Here is a 21,210-nt window from a genome sequence, read left to right as displayed (position 1 = left end):
TGTTAAAATATCCATACTATCTAAAGCAATCTACAAATTTAATGTAATTGGTATCAAAATATCAACAATATTTTCAGAAAAACTAGAAGAAAGAATCCTAAAATTCATATGGAACCACAAAAGACCCCCAAATGGCCAAAGCAATCTTGAGAAAGAACAAAGCTGGATGTATTATACTTCTGAATGGCAAACTATACTACAAAGCTGTAATCAAAACAGTATGGTATTGGCACAAAGACAAAACATAGATCAATGAACAGAACAGAGAGCCCAGGAATAAAGCATTCTTATATGGTCAATTAATCTATGACAAAGGAGGCAAGAATATACAATGAGAAAAAGTCTCTTATTAAATAAATGGTGTTGGGAAAACTGGATAGCTACATGCTATCCAATTCACACAAACGAATAAAACTGGACCACTTTCTTACCTCATATGCAAAAATAAATTCAAATGGATTAAAGGCCTAAATGTGAGACCTGAAACCATAAAAATCCTAGAAGAAAACATAGGTCGTCATCTCATGAACATCAGCCTTAGCAACATTTTTCTGGATATGTCTCCTCATGCAAGGACAACAAAAACAAAAATAAACTACTGTGACTACACCTAAATAAAAGAACTTTTGCACAGTGAGGGAAACCATCAATAAAATGAAAAGGCAACCTACTGAATGGGAGAGGATATTTGCAAATAATATATCTGTTAAGAAGTTAATATGCAAAATATATAAAAAAAACTTATACCACTCTGCATCAAAAAAACACAAACAGTTGGATTTAAAAAATGGGCCGAGGACCCGGATAGACGTTTTTCCAAAGAAGACATATAAATGGCCAACAGACACATGAAAAGATGCTCAACATCACTAACCATCAGGTAAATGCAAACTATGATGATATATTACCTCACTCCTATAAGAATAGTATCGGAAAATCAAGAAATAATAAGTGTTGGTGAAGATTTGGAGGAAAAAGAACCCTTGTGCACTGTTGCTGAGAATGTAAACTGGTGTAGCCACTGTGGAACAGTAGGGAGGTTCCTAAAAAAATTAAAAATTGATGTACTATATAATCTAATAATTCCACTACTGGATATTTACCCAAAGAAAATGATAATGCTAATTTGAAAAAAATATATGCATCCTTTTGTTTACTGCAGCATTATTTACAATAGTTAAGATATGGAAGCAACCTAAGTGTCCACTAATAGATAAATGGATAAAAAATACGTGATACATGCACACACACACACACAGACATAGGAGTATTACTCCAACATAAAAATGAGTAAGATCTTACCATATGTGACAACATGAATGGACCTAGAGGGTATTTATGCTCAGTGAATAAGCTAGACAGAGAAAAACAAATACCATATGATTTCACTTACAAGTAGAATCCAAAACACAAAGCAAATGAATAAACAAAATATACAAAGAACAAAAGACACAGTTGCATAGAGAACAAACTGGTGGTTGCCAGAGGGTAGGGAGATTAGGGGATGGTGAAACACAGGAATGAGAGTAAGAGACACAAATTTCCAGTTATAAAATAAATAAGTTACAGAGATGAAAAGTATAGAACAGGGAATATAGTCAATATTGTAATAATGTTTATGGTGACAGATGGTGACTACTCTTATCATGGTGAGCTTTGTATAAAGTATAGAATTGTTGAATCATCAGTGTGCTGCACACCTGAAACTAATAAACACTGTATGTCAACTATACTTCAATAATAAAAAAGTGAACCATTAAAAATTAAAGATTTAGGGTCCCCAACATTCTGCAAGCAGGTAGCAGGATGAGGAAGCTGCTCAGATGCCAGGGGGTACATATTTTCTTTCAAATGTGGCCAAGAAGGATAATGGAAAATTACCTCTCAGAAGGTGGAGCCAAGAGTCATGAGAACAATGAAAAGAAAAGCTACTCCCAGGGAATAGAATTGGAGCCTAATCAAAGAACATTTCCTACCTTCAGGTTAGGGACTTGGCAACATTTGCCTAGTGAGATTTCAGAATTGCTACAGACCAGTGACTGCTTCCCCTTTTGCAATGGGCTATTTTTGCTATCCTGTCTCTGTTCCAGTATGGTATGCAGAACGGGGGTACTAGCCAGCAAATTATTACTTCTGTCTCCTCCTCCTCAATTATATGAAGAATACCCTACTCTCTCCATTGATGTTGGCCACATGATGTTGATCCTAGAATGAAAGACTCATGGAATATACCTGAACCCGACCTGCAGCTCAGAGCAGGGCTGTTCTAGTTGCCCAGCCAATCTGAGTAAAATAAGCTTTTGTTACTGGACATCACTGAGAATTTTTGGTACACAATAAAAGCTGATGAATACATATAGCAAAGGTTTCCAAGGAACTGAGGAATGATTCTAGATTGGATTTGCATATAATAAAGGTAAGGGAGTAGGTGGAAGAGAAAGTTGTAGGGCATTTCCAGATAATGATCAGTTTTATCCCCAAAATCAGGGTAGAGTATTCCAAACATCATATTCATAGGAGATACTAGAAGTTTCTCAAATGACTAGAGTCCAGCATTTTATAACAAACTTTAATAATTAGTGATACCATTAAAATTCAGATAATATCTATAGTCCCAAACAAGGTCCTATAATATATAAAATCCTTGGGAATGAGATTGAGATATAGAATGCTAATGAATATTAGGACCTTTGAGATCATTTCAATGCAAAATACACAAATGCAAAATATATAAAGATAATTAAGATAATGACACAATATCAATTGTGTTTATCTGTTTAATATCTTGAAAGCAAAAATTAACTGCTATACTTACAGAACAAAATTTGGAAAGCATTTGTTCATCTTTTGAGCCGTAAGATTGCACCTGTTAAGATGAACATAGGTAGAATTAAAACTTTATTACAAAATTATTTGCCAACAATGGCTTAATTAATGATAATACTGATACTTATTTTGCTCTGATACAAACTTTATATATTTAATTTCATGCTAAGCAATATTTGATGCAACAAAATATCAAGACAACAACATAATTCAGGCTTACCCATGAAGTTTGTTTTAATGGGAATTGACCTATGTTCAGTGACTGCAAACCACTTTAACAGGTTTTACTTGTTTATATAAGAGACATTTTAAAAAAGACATCTATTTTCCATTTTTCCTGGCATTAACTAGGGACAATCTTGCCACAATTCTACTTTACAAAACTACAAGGAAGGAACACTCAATTTGATGTTCATGTGAAATATAATTACCCACTTTTCTTCCTTTACAACATGTACTCCATAGTCAGGATGACAAGCCAAAAAGTACATAATACACTGCTTGTCATTAATAACAAGTATGCTCTTTTTTGAAATTATTTTGCAATAACACTTATTCAAAATATACTTTACTTGCTTTTTTGACTATTAGAGCACCTAAACAAGTATTGCCTGTTTCAAATCAAAGAATTTATTGAATAAATGAGTTGACTAGATGCAATCATAAATAAGTATCGTAAATTTTAACATGTACAAAGTTTCATCTCTGACCATGTGTCTCTAGGTAGTTACACCGGCAGAGTCAGGTGTGCCAGTATTGCAGAAAGATGCCGCTCCTCCACCTTGCCCTAGATAAATATGGTGCATCCTTCAAGGCTCTCCACAAAGCCCACATACTGAATAAAGTCACTCCTGTAAAGCATGTATCATTATTTCTACCTTATAGATGAGGAAACTGGGAAAAATTTTGAATTCAAGATTTAACTCCAAAAAAATGATAGTCTTAATAACTCTGCTGGAAATATAATCTTTTTATTTCCTAAAATATTTGTTATTGACCCCCTAAACTTTCTGTTCTTCAGAGAAGAGCCACACAGCAAAGGTAGTTTTATAGGGATCACTTTACAGGATCTAAACTGAGAAGCCTCTGAGACTTTAGTTGTGATGCAGAACAAACTGTATCTGGTAATAACTTTAGCATCGTATTTTTTGGATCTGTGATTCACTTATTATTTTAACCTTCCAAAGCCAAAAATTTTAAAGTACTCAACTCAAACTACTTTTATTGGGCTGGAAATGTTTTATTGCAGTTTGGCTGACATTTTCTTTTACAAATGTCATTAGCACTGCTTAAAAATGAATTATGTTGGGGTGTACAGTACTAGCTTTGTTTTGAAAAAATATTATGATTTTATGAGTACATGAGGTGGGTCTTTGGGAACAAACATTAGCAATATATATCTTCTGATTTTCCAGGCATGCTTAGATTTCTACCTAGCATAAGGAGCTTGGCTTGGAAAAAGGTATAGATTTAGATTGACTTTTCCAGGATTATGTTGAATTCTTATAATATCCTTTAAAGGAAGGCAGCCCGGCTGGCTCAGCGGTTTAACGCCACCTGCAGCCCAGGATGTGATCCTGGGGACCGGGGATCGAGTCCCACTTCAGGCTCCTTGCATGGAGCCTGCTTCTCCCTCTGCCTTTGTCTCTGCCTCTCTCTCTCTCTCTCTCTCTCTCTCTCATGAATAATAAAAAAAAAATCTTAAAAGAATCTCCCCAGTTTCTTGGGCCAAGCGCAGGGGTTCTCAAAGCACAGTCCCAACCATTAGTTTCATCATCTGGGAACTTGTTAAAATATAGTCTTGGGCCTCTCCTATGCCTCCAGAACCATAAACTTGAGAGTGGAATAAGCAATCTTATTCCACTGTGTTTTAACAAATCCATTATACACTCTGATGTTCTGCTGTGAGGTTTGGGAACCTCTGGCCTACAGCAATTGTTCTCAAACATTTCTGAGCCGTAGAATCCCCTGGAGGGTTTGCTTAACCACGAGTTCCTAATCTAGCCCTTGAGATTCAATGGCAGTAAATCCAGGGAGTTATGTGGGAATCTGCATTATTTTTTTTAAAAAATAAAGTAGGTGGTTCTAATTTAGGTGATCTGTGGCCCACAATTTGAAAAATTCTGGCCTGAAGTGGAATTTAACTGTTGACAAAGGAGTATTTTTTTTTCCTCACAAAATTCCCCTCCACAATTGAGCAAAAACCTTTGAACTCTGACTTCCATCTATAATTTATTTAGTCTGAAAAATGCCTGCTACAGAGGTATTCCTTCATTGCAGGCTTCCTTCATCCCACTGTCTGAAGGGACCTCAAAGCTTTATAGGCTCTCTATCTCTGAGGCTTCGCCCACTGCTTCCACAGGTATGGCATGTGTTTCATTACAGTAGCTTACAAAAAAGAAGTGATGTAGTCCATACATTTGCAGAATGTGAAGTATTAAGTATATGCTCCGACAAATGAGGATCTATTTTTTTTTTTCCCTGAGATACCTGGAAGGAGATCACTTCAAGAAAAGGGAGCTCAATCCTTACATATCTTGCCATGAGAATACTTTGTTCTAAGAAAGGTGACTTTTAATAAACTAAGTTTTGGAAATTATTCATTTATTCCATGGACACTACTAAAAATCCTAACAAAAGTAGGGAAATTGTTGGTCCACTTTATGATTCTTCTAATGAATCTCTGCTAACGCTATAAGTCTTTCCACTTTGTGTGGTAGAAGGGATTTTTGGATAAAAAAATAAAAAGAAACAAAAAGATGTATGCTGTATACTGGTTTCACTACAGAGGCAATACTACAGATATATATATATATAATATAAATATATATATTTATATTCATATATATGAATATAAATGTCCCATAGCTCCCACCAATTTTATCTCCTAAGCATATATATTTCAAATAGCTTTTTATCGTAATTTAAGAATGCATGGCTATTCTAAAACATTTAGAAAAGGTAGACAAGTAAGAGAATTGAATCCCATATCATCTCCCATTCTGAGGTAACTAACCACTGTCGATATTTTGGTGTAGATCTTTCAAATTTTCCCCACTATGTATATTTATTAAAAATGGTACCTACTTTTTTGTGATTTTTTTGCTCACTAATATCTGTGGCCATTCTTCTATATCATTAGAATGGAAAATCCTGTATTTCCTAAAGCATGATGTGTAATATGTGCCAAAGCTGATGTGTGAGATTATTTTTTGGTGTTGTATGAATACATTTTAAACATTTTCAGTGATTACATATTTTGTGATTAATTGAAAAATATAGAATAATGAGCCTGTAATTTTGCAGATACTTCTGCTTGGAAGAAGGCCAAGGAAGGAAGCACAATGATAATCAGCTTGATGCGAATGCGTGAATTATAAGTGCAATCCTCAATCCTCGGTTATGCCCATTAATGTCTCGGGTGACTTCTTGGAATTGAGTGGTGCTCAACCCTACCAGGCTTAGTGTTCTCTTTTAAATGACAATGTTTTATCTCCTCTGTCAAATTCTGAAATGATAGTCATAGATAGCCTGCCTCTTTACATAATTTAATAAAAGTCAATATAATGCCCTATACTGGATAAAAGGAAAAACTAAAGAAAATAATTCATATAAAAGCATATACATTTTAGTAGTTAAATGCTTGAGCTTGACTACAGTGGAGAATATAATGGGAGATTTGCTGAGAATATGAAGCTGCAAGTGTAGACAGATACAAATGAAGGGTGACTTCAAGGCACCATGGCTATCTGGTAGGCTGATTTTTCCAAAATTGTGAACAATGTTTGGTAAAGTTGTAAACAAAATAAAGTATGGTCTTGCCTGATATACAAAGCTGTTGCATTTTAGGAAAAATCAGTGTATATTAAAACTGTGCAAAAATTTTGCATTTCCATGTTAGATTGATTTAGGTAATTATAAATTACAACTAATATTTAGGTCTGGCTCACTAGTTTTTTCATTGACTTGGATATTCTGTAAGATTAAAGTCACTTGGAATTATCAGTCAATTCTTATATTATATAAAGTCACTTGGAATTATCAGTCAATTCTTATTCACATGGGAACATGCCTGGCATTGCAGGCTAACATCTCTGGCCCCTGCCTAACAAAGGCAGGAGTGCCTCCAATCCCTAATGATTGCAACAACCAAAAACACTCACAAATTTCAAAAATGCTTTCTAAGCTGTAGCACAGTTCCAGAGAACCATTAGTGAAAATCACACAGAAGTCTAGTGTGGATTCTTGTATACTCACTGTCCATGTGATAGTTATGCTCTTTTCTGAAGTACATCAAAGGGTCATTTTTAGAAGTTAAAAATCATTTAGTATGCCAGGTATGTGGAAATACACATAACTGCAATTTGGAATCAGACATGCACTTCATTTCTTTTCCTCACTGAGCCTGTTGTACATTGGTAGTGAAAAAAGAGATTTCTACTACAGAAAGGTGAAGTTTATTACAGGAATAAAGGGTATGAATTGTGATTCGATTAAATCAGTCACGTTTTTTTGCTAGGTATCAGCATCAAAAATCCATGCATTAATAGTATTACTTTGTATTCTTTTTTTTAAATCAAAGAATAATTGATATACAATATTGAATTAGTTTCAGGTGTGCAACATAGTGATTTGGTAATTATACACATTATGAAATGGTCACCACAATAAGTCTAGTTACCTTCTAATACCATACAAAGTTGTTACAATATTACTGGCTATATTCCCTATGCTGTAAAATATATTCCTGTCTGGAAGACTATATGTCTTAATGATCCATCCCCCCCTTGCTGCTGTCAACCATCAGCTTATTCTCTTTATCTATGAGTTTCTGTTTTGTTTTGTTTGTTCATTTGTTTTGCTTTCTGTATTTCTCACATAAGTGAAATCATATAGTATTTGTCTTTCTTTGTTTGATCTTTTATATAAGGCCAAAAGAGAAACATTGGTTACTTTGACAACCTTAAGGTAAATGCCAGGAATATCACTGACAGCATGATCTTTGTGACCAAATCCAGTGACCAGAATCTCGTCATTTTCCTCAATAAAATTCAAACAACTATTGTGGGTTACAAAGGCTGTAAATTTTGTTGCCATTCTTGATCAGCTGGACCTGATATACCTCTTGATGGGAGAATTTGTGTTTGGCTTCAACCCCTACTTTTTCCAGCACAATTCCCTTTGTGTGGGAAATGCTCCCAAAAGGGTTAGCCTTCAGGGCTGTGCCCAAATGGGTTTCCTTGTACTGTTTATCATGCCACTTCTGATCTTGTTGGTGGCTATAGAGCTTCCAGCAGTAAGATGACCACAAGACTTGCCCATCCTGCCAGCACCAATGGCCTAAGCAAAAGAGCTGTAGTTCATTTCTGTTTCTTTTTTCTTGTCTTGTCTCTTCCCTTATTGATGATTTTCTTTAGTGTTATGTTTGGATTTCTTTCTCTTCATTTTTTTATGTATCTATTATAGGCTTTTGGTTGTGGTTATTTTGAGGTTCATATATAGCAATTTATATATTTAATAGTCTATTTTAAATTGGTGGCCACTTAAGTTGGAACACATGATAAAAGCACTACTTTTTTATTACCTTTCTACCATGTTTTATGTTTTTGATGTCATGTGTTACATCTTTTTATTTTGTGTCTCACTATTGTAAAGTTGTTTTTACTATTTTTGTTTTTTAATCTTTATACTAGCTTTATAAGTAGTTGATATACTACCTTTACTATATGTTTGACTTTCCAGTGAGTTTATTTTTCTTTCATATATTTTCTTGTTTCTAGTCATGGCCTTTTCTTTTCCACTTAAAGAAGTCCTTTGATTTATTTTATTTAATTAATCAATATTTATTTATTTTATTTAATTAATCAATATTTTTTTAGAGAGAGAAAGCAAATGGGGGGAGGTGCAGTGGGAAGGAGAGAGAGAGAGAGAGAGGGAGAGAGAGAATCTTAAACAGGTTCCATCTCACACCCCTGAGCTCATGACCTGAGCAAAAAGCAAGGGTAGGACGCTTAACTCACTGAGCTGCCCAGGGACCCCATCCTTTGATATTTCTTATAATAAAGCCTATTTAGCAGTAATGAACTCCTTTAGCTTGTGCTTATTGAGAAACTTTTTATCCCCCTTTCAATTTTGAATGATAACCTTGCCCAATATTCTTGGTTGTAGGTTTTTTTTTTTTTTTCCTTTTGGCACTTTGAATATATCACATCACTGCTTTCTGGCCTGCAAAGTTTCTGCAGAAAAATCATCTGTTGGTCTTATAGAAATTCCCTATACATAACTAATTGCTCTTCTCTTGATGCTTTTAAGATTCTCTATTTGTCTTTAATTTTTGATATTTTAGTTGTAATGTATCTTGGTGTTCATCTTACTTGGGACTTTCTGTGATTCCTGGACTTGGATATCTGTTTTCTTTGCCAAGTTAGGGAAGTTTTCAGCTATTATTTCTTAAAATAAGACATCTGCCCCCTCTTTTCTCTCTGGGACCCCTAAAATATGAATGTTAGTATTCTTGGTATTGTCCTACAGATCCTTTTAACTATCTTCATTTTCTTTTCAATTTGGGTGATTTCTACTACTGTGTCTTCCAGGTTGCAGATCCATTATTCTGTATCACTTCATCTGCTTTTTATTCCCTCTAGTGTATTGTTTATTTCTGTTATTGTATCTCATAGCTCTGATTGGTATTTTCTCACATTCTGTCTCTTTATTGAAGTTCTCACTGTGTTCATCCAATCTTCTCCTGAGGTCATAAAGTAAACATCTTTATGACAATTACTTTGAGCTCTATTGGGTAGATTGCTTGTCTCTGTTTTGTTCAGTTCTTTTCTTGAGGTTTTGTTTTGTTCTTTCATTTGGAACATATTCCTCACTCTCATTTTGCCTAACTCTGTTTCTATATATTAGATAATTCAGCTACATCTCCGTAAAAAGAAGTGGACTTATTAGGAGATGTCCTGTGGGGACTCAGAAGTATGGTATCCCTGGTCACTAGAACCAGGTGTTCCAGGAGTGTCCTATGTGTAGGCTTCCTGCACTCTCCAGTTGTGGCAGGGTCATGACTGCTGCAGGTATAGTGATGGGTGGGACTGGCCCAGGGCCTGACTTTGTTATATCTGTTTTTATGGTTATCTGACACGGTACTACATTTCTCCTAATGTAGTGATTTTAAAAATTACCTTTACATTCTTTTATTTCTCTCTGTGTCTCTCATGAAAAAATAAAATCTTTTTTAAAAAATAAATTCTCTTATTTCAGTAAAGTGTAAGAGTTAATTTAAAGATATTAAGTAGATACTAGTACAGATGGTGCTATTCCAAAGATAGCACACGAATGATTAAGGTTCTAGAAAACTTTACCTACAACATTATTTTCATGAGTTAAACATAATACATTTTACCACTTTTCAAATATTGAGCTTTTAATTTGTTTTCTATTATAAACAATTCTCCAAAGGACAGATATCTTGTAGTTAAATATTATTTATATTCATGATAATTCCCTTAGGAGAATTCACAGATGTGGAATTGTCAGGTGGAACGGCAATGATTATATTATTTTAAAGTTTGAAATTAGTGTTCACTAACCATTTCTCTAAGTTTTTATTGAGACATGTAGGAGGTTAATAAAACAGTATTTATGACCCAGAGGAATAATTTCTTCTTTGTTAATCAAAAGGTTGCTTAATGCAATTGCCTTCAAGTGTGTTCCAGGACCACATGACAATTCCTCCCACCCTGAGGAAGCCCTATGGTGGGGAAAATCTTGGTTGGAAGATCTGGTTTAACTGATATTACCCTTTCCACTTAATTAGCTTTGTGATCTTGTGCAAGTCACAACCTCTCTAAGTTATAATTTTCTCACTCATAAAATCGTACTAAAAATAATACACTGTTTATCTTACTGAGCTGTGAAGATTAAATGAAATGATATATGTGAAAATGGCTTGTAAATGCTTAAACATGATGTAAAATGTTAGTTGTTGGTGTTATAAAAGTGTAATATATGTTCCCCTCTTGAGAGATTTTGCAAGTACAAGTCTCTGGCTTCACAGATACAAGTCATCTCATGAAACGCAGATAATTTTTTAATGCCATATGGGGACAGTATCTAGAAAAAGTGAAGGGTATGGAGAATTTCAGTGAAAATCTATTTATTGATTATTCCTTCCCATTCTCTCAACAAACACTAGAACCTTCTATGGCATTGCAGCCAACACTAATCCTGGGTTGAGCATTCTTCCTTATATCAAATCTCATTGAAAACATCAGTTACTTAGAAATTACATTACTTGTTAGTCTAGGATTGATCTGGCGGCTCAGAGTTTCTGAGTTTGGGCCAGGACCAAAGTTAGCTGTTTCTGGTACCAATAGATTGTCAGAAAAAACTAATGATCTTCCCTGAGACTGTATTCTCTTACCATGATGCACATTATCTGAATGGTCTCTTGTTATGGTATATTCAGGTAAAAATCATCCAGTGAGCTTGTTTATCAGAGAACAGTGATGTTGACAAAATCTAGAGAGTAGAGCTCAGCATGAGTACAGTGTGTTCAGAAGGCAGGGGGCTAACACGCAGGGCACCCAGGTTCTAGATTTAGCTCTGCCACTTAACTATCTGGAATCTGAATTTCCTTATCTGTTAAATACAGGAGTTAGAATAGAATCTAGTCATGGGCCTCTAAGGTCTCTGCTCACAGTAAGATTCTATGATTTTATGGATCAGTTAAGAAATAAAGGAATTAAGCTACCCAACCTCCTGTCAAGGGCAAGACAGAAAATGTTGAAGTGGAGGATCTCACCTGGGCCTTTGGGAGGAGCAAGGATTCTACTCTGTGACATCACAATATCCAGCCAATCTCAGTCTTGGCTACTGAGAAGAAGGTAACAGGAGGTTTAGCTATTGATATATTAGAGGTGGGACGCTATCTGACAGAGCTAGAAGGAATCAGCCAGCCATGCCTCCAGTTCAGGTATGTAACAATTCCTAAGCTTAGAACAGAAATTTCTGGTATCTAAAAAAACCAGGAGAGGACCCTAAGATGAGTGTATCTTCAGCCTTAGGAGTAATCGTATAAGCATTGAATCTATGCACCAGATACTTTACAGTTCCAAGGTTCCAAATAAGGAGAAAAAAGGCCAAGGGAGTTCCACCAGAAAGAGAACTGAGGTGTAGCCTCCCAACAGCAAGTCTCATTTATTGTCATGAAGCCAGATGAGGACATTTCCAAGACTGTTAGTCCCACACTGTTCTCTCCTCAACCACTGCAAAAATGCAAAAGAAACAGTTACCTCAAGAAGTCAGTGTAAAATTCTTTGTAAAGTAGTTTACATTTATTGCCTGGTAATGTTTATTCTTTTAATAGCTTCTCCCCAAAATAGAGAAAAATAAACTAAACAAAAAATAAGTTAACTGAAAGAAGTATTTTAATAGAAGATAGTATAAAAATAGAAACAAAAGTAATAAAAAGAGGAGAAATAAATTTATTATGGATTAGCAACCAAGATTAATTCTAAAGTCTGGTTTTTGAGATTTCAGGGCTTAAAAGGCAAAAGGCCATCATCCCCTATAAACAGTGAAAGAGAAGGGCCTTATGGTTGAGAAGTAGGTAAAACAGTTCAGCTGGAACTGTCTACAGCTCCTCCCCCTCTAAAGAACTCACGCCAGTGAAATCATCGCTGGGGATGCGGACATTTCTGTTTTCTTTACCTTGCCTTGGGGTTTTGGCTTCCAAAGTATTTGTTTCTTCCTGGAGTCTTGGGGCCCTGAGAGGCTCGAGTGACGGGCAAATAGCTGTTCTGTTTACCAGCAGGGAGGAGCATGGGGTGGGTGCCAGGTCCTGACTCATCTCCATTGGCCTCCCTCTGTGTCTTAGCACACTGCGACCCCGGAGCAGAGTACAGGACTGTTCAAGCAGGCACGCTGAGATTTGCCTGCGAGAGCTAAGTTTATTGCCACATTCCCTCAGTGGAAGGAGCAGTCTAGTGTTCTGACGGGTAGATTAGTTACCCACAAGGAACCCCGACAGCAATAGACAAGGGGAGAGGAGACCTAATCTCTAACCACAGGACTTAATTTTAACACTCTTTGGTCTCCAACACATTAGGAATAAATATATCTTAGCAGCAAGGCCAATCCTGTATACATTATAAAAGTTTTAATAATCCAAAGCATATCAATAAATCCAGAGGTCCAGATAAAAACAAAATGTATTTTCACATTAACACCAGTATATATCCAATTTCTCTCTACAGAAGCCACTATAGTTTTTACAATTACATTATGATCCAACCTCATAGGTCCTTGAAAATTAAAACTTCATGCTTCCAATTTTTATAATTCACTCATAGTCAGTGACAACTAAGTTTAGGTTTAACCTATAAAAAAATCCAAAAAACATAGAGTGCCCTAACTTGTCTACACTTATATTTATTGACTGTAATGTTCTATGACCATTGTGTTAGTCATATACTACAGAATTTTAGAGTGGAGGGGAACTAAGAGATCATACATTCCAATGTGTCCTCATTTCTAGAAGAAGAAACCAGCACAGAGAAGTTGTGTCTTGACTTAGGTGGTTAAGCTAGTAGTGCTAGCTTGGGGCCACAGCTTAAATCCTCTTATTTTCAGCCTAGTGGCTTCTCCAATACTCTCTGCCCCTAATTCATGATGAACAAATTTATTGGTTCATATTTGAGTTATTTTAGAATATCTTAAGAGAGGAAATCTCATTTTACCCTCTTAATATATTTATTGGTAAATTCAAGTACTCCAGGTGACACTAATCACCACACCTCTCCTAGCCTTTACAACTCCAAATAAAATAGGCTTTGGTCAAGGTCAAGAAAAGGCACCCAAGACCCCATCCACCAGACTGAGATAACAATGAAAATAAATCCAGGGAAATCAACAGGTTACCCTGCCTTGAGGCCTGATTAGTAGTAGTTTACTGGGGGGAAAAAAGGCATGTATACCATTAACAGCCTTCTTGCTTTATTTTTTTTTAAAGGTTTTATTTATTTATTCACTGGAGACACAGAGAGAGGGAGAGAGCCAGAAATATAGGCAGAGGGAGAAGCAGACTCCAGGCAAGGACCCTGATGTGGGACTCAATCCTGGGACTCCGGGATCATGCCCTGAGACAAAGGCAGGCGCTCAAACACTGAGCCACCTAAGCATGCTGCCTTTTTGCTTTATAATAAATATGTAAACTTTCTGTGGCCATGTCTTTTCCAGGTTAGGTAGATCGCTTTGTTTATGTGTATGTGTGTGCATACTCTGTAATACACATATGTTCACTCCATAAATGTATATATGAGTGAACACTTCATCTGGCAAGTGTGGCTATTATACCATCTGTGGTAACTAACCTATCCTTTGTGAGCCTTTCCTAACTTATCCCATGAATTAATATTTATTTGGAATTATCTTGATAACTTAGGAGTTTCTTTAGACTTGTTTGTTTTATGTAGAGCTATATATGTCTTGCATCTCTAATTAATCTGTAAATTTGAGCCCAAGCACTCCCTGGATACAGACACTCAGAGCTTTTTCCAATTCAATTCATTGCAAATATATTGATATCTGTCTAAAATCCCCAAATCTGAAAGAAAGGGTTTAAACAGGGATGTGGTAATATCTTTCAGCTTCCATATTAATTTCAAAGGTTGTATAATATATTGAGCAATTTTGTGCATATGACAGCATAAAACTACAGGAGAAAGTTGATTATGAACAATGGAAGGATAAAAAGAGCTTTAGTTTCAGATTCTTCATTGTGGGTTTTGAATTCTCAAATCTCTCCCAGTAAACCAAAACACAGGTATGCCAAGTGAACTTTTGAAATATTTTCCATCAAATTACCCAAGAAGAAGCATCCTGATAAGTCTTATTTAACAGCCTTGGGAGAAAAAAATTAAAGTAAAGAAAGCTACCTTGCTAGAGATCAAGATATTTGATTCTTTTTCTTGCTGCCACCACCTGGGGTGCCTTGGCATCTAGCCACACCTGAATCTCTGACACATACAGGGCTTTCCTTTATCCCAGCCCACCCTCCATGCTCATTCTCCTAAGAACTGTGCAATGAGACCTTTGTAACCTGAGGCCTGTGAAGTCTGGAAAGGAATGTGACACAGAGCCAACAGACGTTGCTGCCACCATGGCTTAGAAGGAGTTTTCCTGCTATTCACCTGGTGCTTAGGGGAATCTCAGAAGGGGAAAGGTATGCTCTAAAAGGAGTGGGAATGGAGCCGTTGGCAAGACTGTGAAGTAATCACTCCTGTGTCTTTTCCCTCTTATCTTTGCTAACCTCCAGAGTCATGCTTCCTGCTGTTCCCAAGAGTAGTCTCAGATCCATTTTTGAACCACTTCCTTTCCTGCACTCCCTGTTGAAAGCTATGAGTTGTAGGTCTCATTCTTCCAGTGATCCTAATGGGGGTTTCCATATTAAATAGTGATGTTGATGGTAGACTGGCAGGCACTGCTGGCAGGACAGCTAGGAGATCTTTGTGATTAGAGGCCTATTGGTACTTGTCAGCTAGCAGCAAAATCTCTTCTCCCCACCACCCCCACATATATCTTCCTCCATCATGACAAGTGCACAATCTCCCCAGTAGCAATACTTGGGCTTGTCCCATCTTCATTCCTCTGTCTAAGGAATTATATTTTATGTTGCTCCAACATCACGATGGCCACACATGTGAACCTATAACTAAAAGGAAGAACTAAAAGGAGGTGAAAGACTTAACCCTAAGTCTTGCACTGTTTAGTGCAACTGAATATAATTAACTGTGAAGGACAAGTTCTGTATTTTATCAATATTGCATATAAGCCAAAGGTGGTCCCTGAAAAACAGACTTTTTAGTCAGTTGAGAAGGCAACTTACTTGATAATTAGAATACCAATACTCCTCTCCTCTTTTTAAACATATTTAGAATGCAAAGTGATTATTATTAAGAGAGGGGGATAGCATTCCTTTTATGTCAGAATAGTTTCCTTTCTATGTTAAGAACTGATACTATCTCACACCTCTAACCAACATATTATCTCTTGCTGTACTCTGTCCTTCCAGGTGGTTACTGCCCTTTCTCCTTTCTCTCCCACATGAATTCAGTGTCAGTTTCAATCTACTTTGTGTTTTTTGAAAGCTTAATATATACGAGGCTCTGTGACAATAAAAAAACTAAATGTTGGGCATAAATTGAGTTCTTTAAGAATTAAGACTTTAGTTAGGGAGACAAGATATACTACACCTCTGAAGAGTTCAAAAGCAAAAAGGGAACTGAATAACTATGTGAAAAATGTTGTATTGTAGACTTCAAAGTGTCTCAGGGGCTGAGTGCAGAGTCGAGGTGAAGTCCCAAGAGTTCAAGCTGCTTATCATGGCAAAATTGGAATTTAAATAGAAATAGAGTAGTGATTGACACAAAGTTGGAGAGAAAAACAATTTTCTACTGCAAATTTCAACCCTGGCACAACATGTCTTCTCCCACTCACAGACCTTATCTCCACCTTCCCTGTGCTTTTACAACTCCGTCTCTGCATGCAAGGCAAACAATTCACTGACTTTGTTGGGATATGGAAAACAGGAGTTGTGGAAACATGCCACACCAGAAAAGATGAAATCAACGCTAATAGGTGGTTTTTGTGATGGGCCCGCATGCTATACCTTGAGTTGTGTCTGATCTTAATCATGGACATAGGCTTCCTGACCTTACACCCAAAAGTCGACATGTTCCGAACTTAATTCATTATCTTCCTCCAAATCTGCTCTCTGTTAGTGATTCCCATCTCTGCCAATGACCTCACCATATTCCCAGTTATTCTGGCTAGCTCTGTGAGTCCTCTCTAATTCCTGGGTCTCTCCTCCCCTTCACTTGGTCATCAAGCCCAGGAGGTTATCTCCACATCTCTTTCAAATCCATTGCTTCTTGCCAGTTCTGCCTACTGCTGCCCTCGGGCAGGCTCTCATCCTCTTTGCCTAAGATCACCCTTCTCCCTAACTTCATTCCTCTGAACTCTGTTCACATCTTTCTAAAATAAATACTGGAGGTTGTCACTTGCCAGTTTAAAAACCATTCAAGTTTTCTCATTGTTTAAAAAATGAAGATCAAACTCTATTTTGGCTTTCAAGGTCTTTTACCTCTAGCCACTCCCCCTCTGCCACCCATTCACTCAGTCCTCTCCACTTTATTCACCAGAAGGACCCCTCTTCTTTCCATTCTCTAGCCTGTGCAGCCCCTTCTTGGATCAATGGTCTAACTCACACAGTTGTCTTCTTTTCTTTTTTTGGGGGGGAGGGGTATTTGAGACAGGGACAATGGAAGAGGGAGCGAGAGTCTTAAGCAGACTCTGCACTGGACAGAGTCTGATGCAGGGCTTGACCTTACAACCTTGAGTTCACAACCTAAGCCAAAACCAAGAGTTAGATGCTTAGCAAACTGCACCACCCATGCTCTGTTCAGCATCCTTCTGATAGCTGAACTCCTCAGGATTCCTTCTCAAATGGGTGACTTTTTCTTCTTCAATTATTTATAATTTTCTTATGACAATCTTATTTTTATAACCCTTTATGGTGAAAAAGTTAGCCAGGTAGGGTTGGAAGACCAGGGAGAAGAGAGAAGAGTTTCTTAAGATAGGAAATAGGATGTGAAAAGACTCAGAGGAAAGAGAGAATGTTGTCTTCAAGGAACTGAACAGTATATGGTAGGTAGTGGCAGTGAGCAGAGAGCAAGGTGTAGTGGTAGTTGTAGTTAGTGAGCAAAGAGCAAAGAGCAAAGAATTAGGGAGAGATGGCACTGGAGAAAGTCATAGAGGCTGGCCCTAGTAAGAAGTTGGGATTTTAGTTTAAAATCAGTAGGAAGTTTTTTTTTTTTTTTAATAAAGCTTGTTTATTTATTTTTTAGTTATCTCTACATCCAACAAGGGGCTTGAACTCACAACCCCAATATTAACAGTTGCATGTTCTGACTGAGTCAGCCAGGTTCCCACAGTGGACAGCTTTAAAGGGCTATAAGCAGGGGAGCTTTAGGATACTATTTGCATTTTATAAAGAATATGGTATATGGAGAACAGATAGGAGTGGAGAAAAACCGGAGAAAAGACTGTCAGGAGGCTGGCAGGGTAGACCAAGAAGATAATGAGCTTGGTTTAGGGTAGTGACAGTGGGAAAGAGAGGAAAGGAATGGACTTCTGGAAGGCCCAGGAATGATACTAGTAGTATTAGGTACAGTATCATTTCCCACTAACGCTCCACTAAGTAGATCAGACTTTATCTTGCAGGAAACAGGAGGCCACAGTTTTGAAAGAGAACACTGGAGATGGTATAGAAGATGGTTAGAAGGGCAAGACTGATTGTAGTAGGACAGGAAGACAATGCTGTTAAGGTCGGGGGTTAAATATTGATAGTGCACAGCTGCTCAAAGCAAGTGGGCCCCTCTCAGCACTGATGATCCTGCTCCAAGCACAGTTTAATGAAAATAGAGTTTTAATCGAACAGTTTTATGTGCATGTAGTAAAAATTTAAACACTATAAAACTTTATGCTATGAAAAACAATCCTTCCTCTTATCGTAGTCCCCAGTCCTTTCCCTCAATGGAACTTCAAACAAATTTCACATACTCACCAGAAATGCTCTATGCATATATAAACATGTCTAAGTATGTATTATGCACATGCTCTCTATGTATGTATATATACATATGGATCCACTTTTTCAAATGAGATTATTATACATATACTTTTATGTTTTTCTCTTTTATTTTAAAACTGTGAAACTGTATTTTTAACCTGTTAAAGTTCCCAGGTCACCTAGATATTCAATAAACCTTGGTGAATAGACATCTGTACCTATAAATATTGTTCCTGATAGTCTCCATACTATTTTTTACTAAGAATTATTGGGCATCTTATACTCTATTACTTTTCACAGTATAAATTTTAATTTGATCCTTTCCTTCATGTCAACTTAGATTTTAGTTGATAGTCTTAAATTAGAAGACAAGTTTCCTATGTGCCAGGTCACTGATGATCCTCAAAGGCTTCATGGTATTCCTTTCAGAGTGTTTACTATCTGGTAGTCAAAGTCATCACCAGAAAACCAAAGTGTGTCCTTTGACACCATACTGAGCTACCTCTCTGCTTCCAACACTTTTCTTTCTCAAAGTCATGGTCTGTACCCGAAAAGATAAAATATCCCAGGAGCTTTGTGTATATTATAATATATAATAGATATATCTTGATACATAAATACAAATATGTTATAATAAGTGCTTGTTTTAGAAGATCAAATATATCTTCTGAATCACACACAAATAGCAAGGCCATTAATTGGCATTTCCCCCCATCTCTTAAACAACATAATTTCAGTTAGCTTTACATATGGACAACATTTCTTGTCAAGAAATAGCAATCATAGGGATCCCTGGGTGGCGCAGCGGTTTGGCGCCTGCCTTTGGCCCAGGGCGCGATCCTGGAGACCCGGGATCGAATCCCATGTCGGGCTCCCGGTGCATGGAGCCTGCTTCTCCCTCTGCCTGTGTCTCTGCCTCTCTCTCTCACTGTGTGCCTATCATAAATAAATAAAATAAAAAAAAAAAGAAATAGCAATCATAAAAACAACTTTTTTTTGTATTTAGCACCTACTGTATTACGGTTCTCCAGAGAAATAGAATAAATAGAATAGATACCTAGCCATATTTATAGCTATATCCATATCTATATCAATGATTTATTATAAGGAATTGGCTTACACAATCATAGAGGCTGACAAGTCCCAAGATCTTCAGTTGGCATGCTAGAGACCCAGGAAAGCCAGTGATATAGTTCTAGTCCAAATACCAGCAGGATAGAGACCCAGGAAATGCCAATTTTCAATTACAATCTGAAGGCAGGACAGAACCAATGTCTCAGCCCAAGGCAGTCTGGCAGGAGGAAATTTCCTCTTACTGGCAGGAGGGTCAGCCTTTTTGTTTTATTCAAGCTTTTCAACTGATTGAGGGGGCCCATCCACTTAGGGAGAGTAATCTGCTTTACTCAGTCTACAGATTCAAATGTTAATCTAATTCAAAAACACCCTTACAGGTGTACCCAGAATAATGTTTGACCAGATACTAGGCATTCCATGCCCCAATCTAGTTGACACATAAAATCAGTCATCACATCTATTATGTCATAGTAGGTTTAGTAATTATCTCATTTAATTGCCACAAAGACCCATGTGGAAAGTAGTGCTATTTCCATTTGCTCAAAAGACATTTATTCAACAAATGTTTTCACATTTTAGAGATAAGGAAAGTGAGGTTCAGAGAATTGAAGTAAGTTGTCTAAGGTGGCAGAGCCAGGATTCTAACCTAGGTCTAAATGACTTTATCTGATACTTTTAGCCTGTGTGGTAGCTGCCTCCCAGCACTGCTGCTATATTCCCCACAGGTCCTGAGGTGCCAACCTTATGGTGAGACTGTCTGAAAGCATTAGCTATGGGCTCAAGCTCAGGAACAGGAGTGGAAGAGGGCTCATTTTTTTTCACATGTCTGAATATATCAAATTTGAGTGCAACTTGGAACTACTAGGAGGTTTCTACTTTCCTTTGCCTTTGAGGTAATCCCCAGAACATTAATAGCTGCTACCCTTTATTGAAAGTTACATGCTTGTGCTTTGTGTGGACAATTTCATTTAATGTTTGCAATGATCCTGTAAGAGTTCTTCCCACCACTCCACTCTCCCATGAAGGGGCGGGGGGGGGGGGGGGGGGGAACAATGACATGATTGCTATGGACTGCCAAGGGTAGGGACTGTGAGATATCCCTCTTAAACCACTGTCTTCAGAGCCACCAAGAGTGCCCTACATTGCCTTCAAGTTCCCTAAGGGCCAGCAAAATCCTGTAAAGCTCCCCCAAATCTGTCCATAAAAAATAGCTTACAAAGTGCATGAATCAATAATTCTACAGGTATGTGCTGTCTGCTGATTCACCCATGGAACAGGCCTGGGCTTTCCCTTCATTTGGTTTACTCCTCATGGCCTGACATGTTGCTGCTCCTCACTCTTCATCTCCTCTAGCACTTTTAGGAAACATTGTCCAGTGACATACTTACTATAAGTGCCTAAATTAATCTTATTTAAAGGAGACTCCTCTGTCCTCTCTTCCTATAGAACTCTCTGGGTTGCTCCCCAGAAGTTCTCTTTGTTGTGACAGCATAAGCAGTCTTTATGGTGTTGCTGAATTAACTGCAGCCACAGCTAACCACTTGTCTGAGAAAGAATCAAGATCAGGAAGGCATGTGTCTTACCCAATGTCCACCATTAGAAGCCAAGTCATCCATCTCCTAGTTCAGTGTTTCTGGTATACCTCATACATATTAGTTCTAATGGGAGTGGGGTTCAGT

General features: G+C 37.2%; 1 protein-coding gene and 1 long non-coding RNA gene across 2 annotated transcripts in view; one reads left to right on the top strand and one right to left on the bottom strand.

Moving 5' to 3' along the window:
* LOC140595189 (uncharacterized) overlaps positions 1-12,615 on the bottom strand; it is a 66,132-nt gene extending 53,517 nt beyond the window's left edge. The window contains exons 1-2 of the long non-coding RNA XR_011996638.1: positions 12,538-12,615; positions 2,816-2,866 (exon numbers count right to left, since the gene is read on the bottom strand). This is a non-coding gene — a long non-coding RNA (uncharacterized lncRNA). The remainder of the gene's footprint in view (positions 1-2,815; positions 2,867-12,537) is intronic.
* Positions 11,768-21,210, top strand: part of DNAJC5B (DnaJ heat shock protein family (Hsp40) member C5 beta) — an 82,295-nt gene continuing 72,852 nt past the window's right edge. Inside the window, exon 1 of the mRNA XM_026014568.2 lies at positions 11,768-11,800. The gene's annotated coding sequence lies outside the window, so the exon portion shown is untranslated. The remainder of the gene's footprint in view (positions 11,801-21,210) is intronic.

The sequence above is a fragment of the Vulpes vulpes genome, chromosome 13 (assembly GCF_048418805.1).
Source record: "Vulpes vulpes isolate BD-2025 chromosome 13, VulVul3, whole genome shotgun sequence".
Classification (NCBI taxonomy): Eukaryota; Metazoa; Chordata; class Mammalia; order Carnivora; family Canidae; genus Vulpes; species Vulpes vulpes.
Note: the sequence above shows the minus strand (reverse complement) of the source record. Positions and strands in the feature narration are given on the sequence as shown.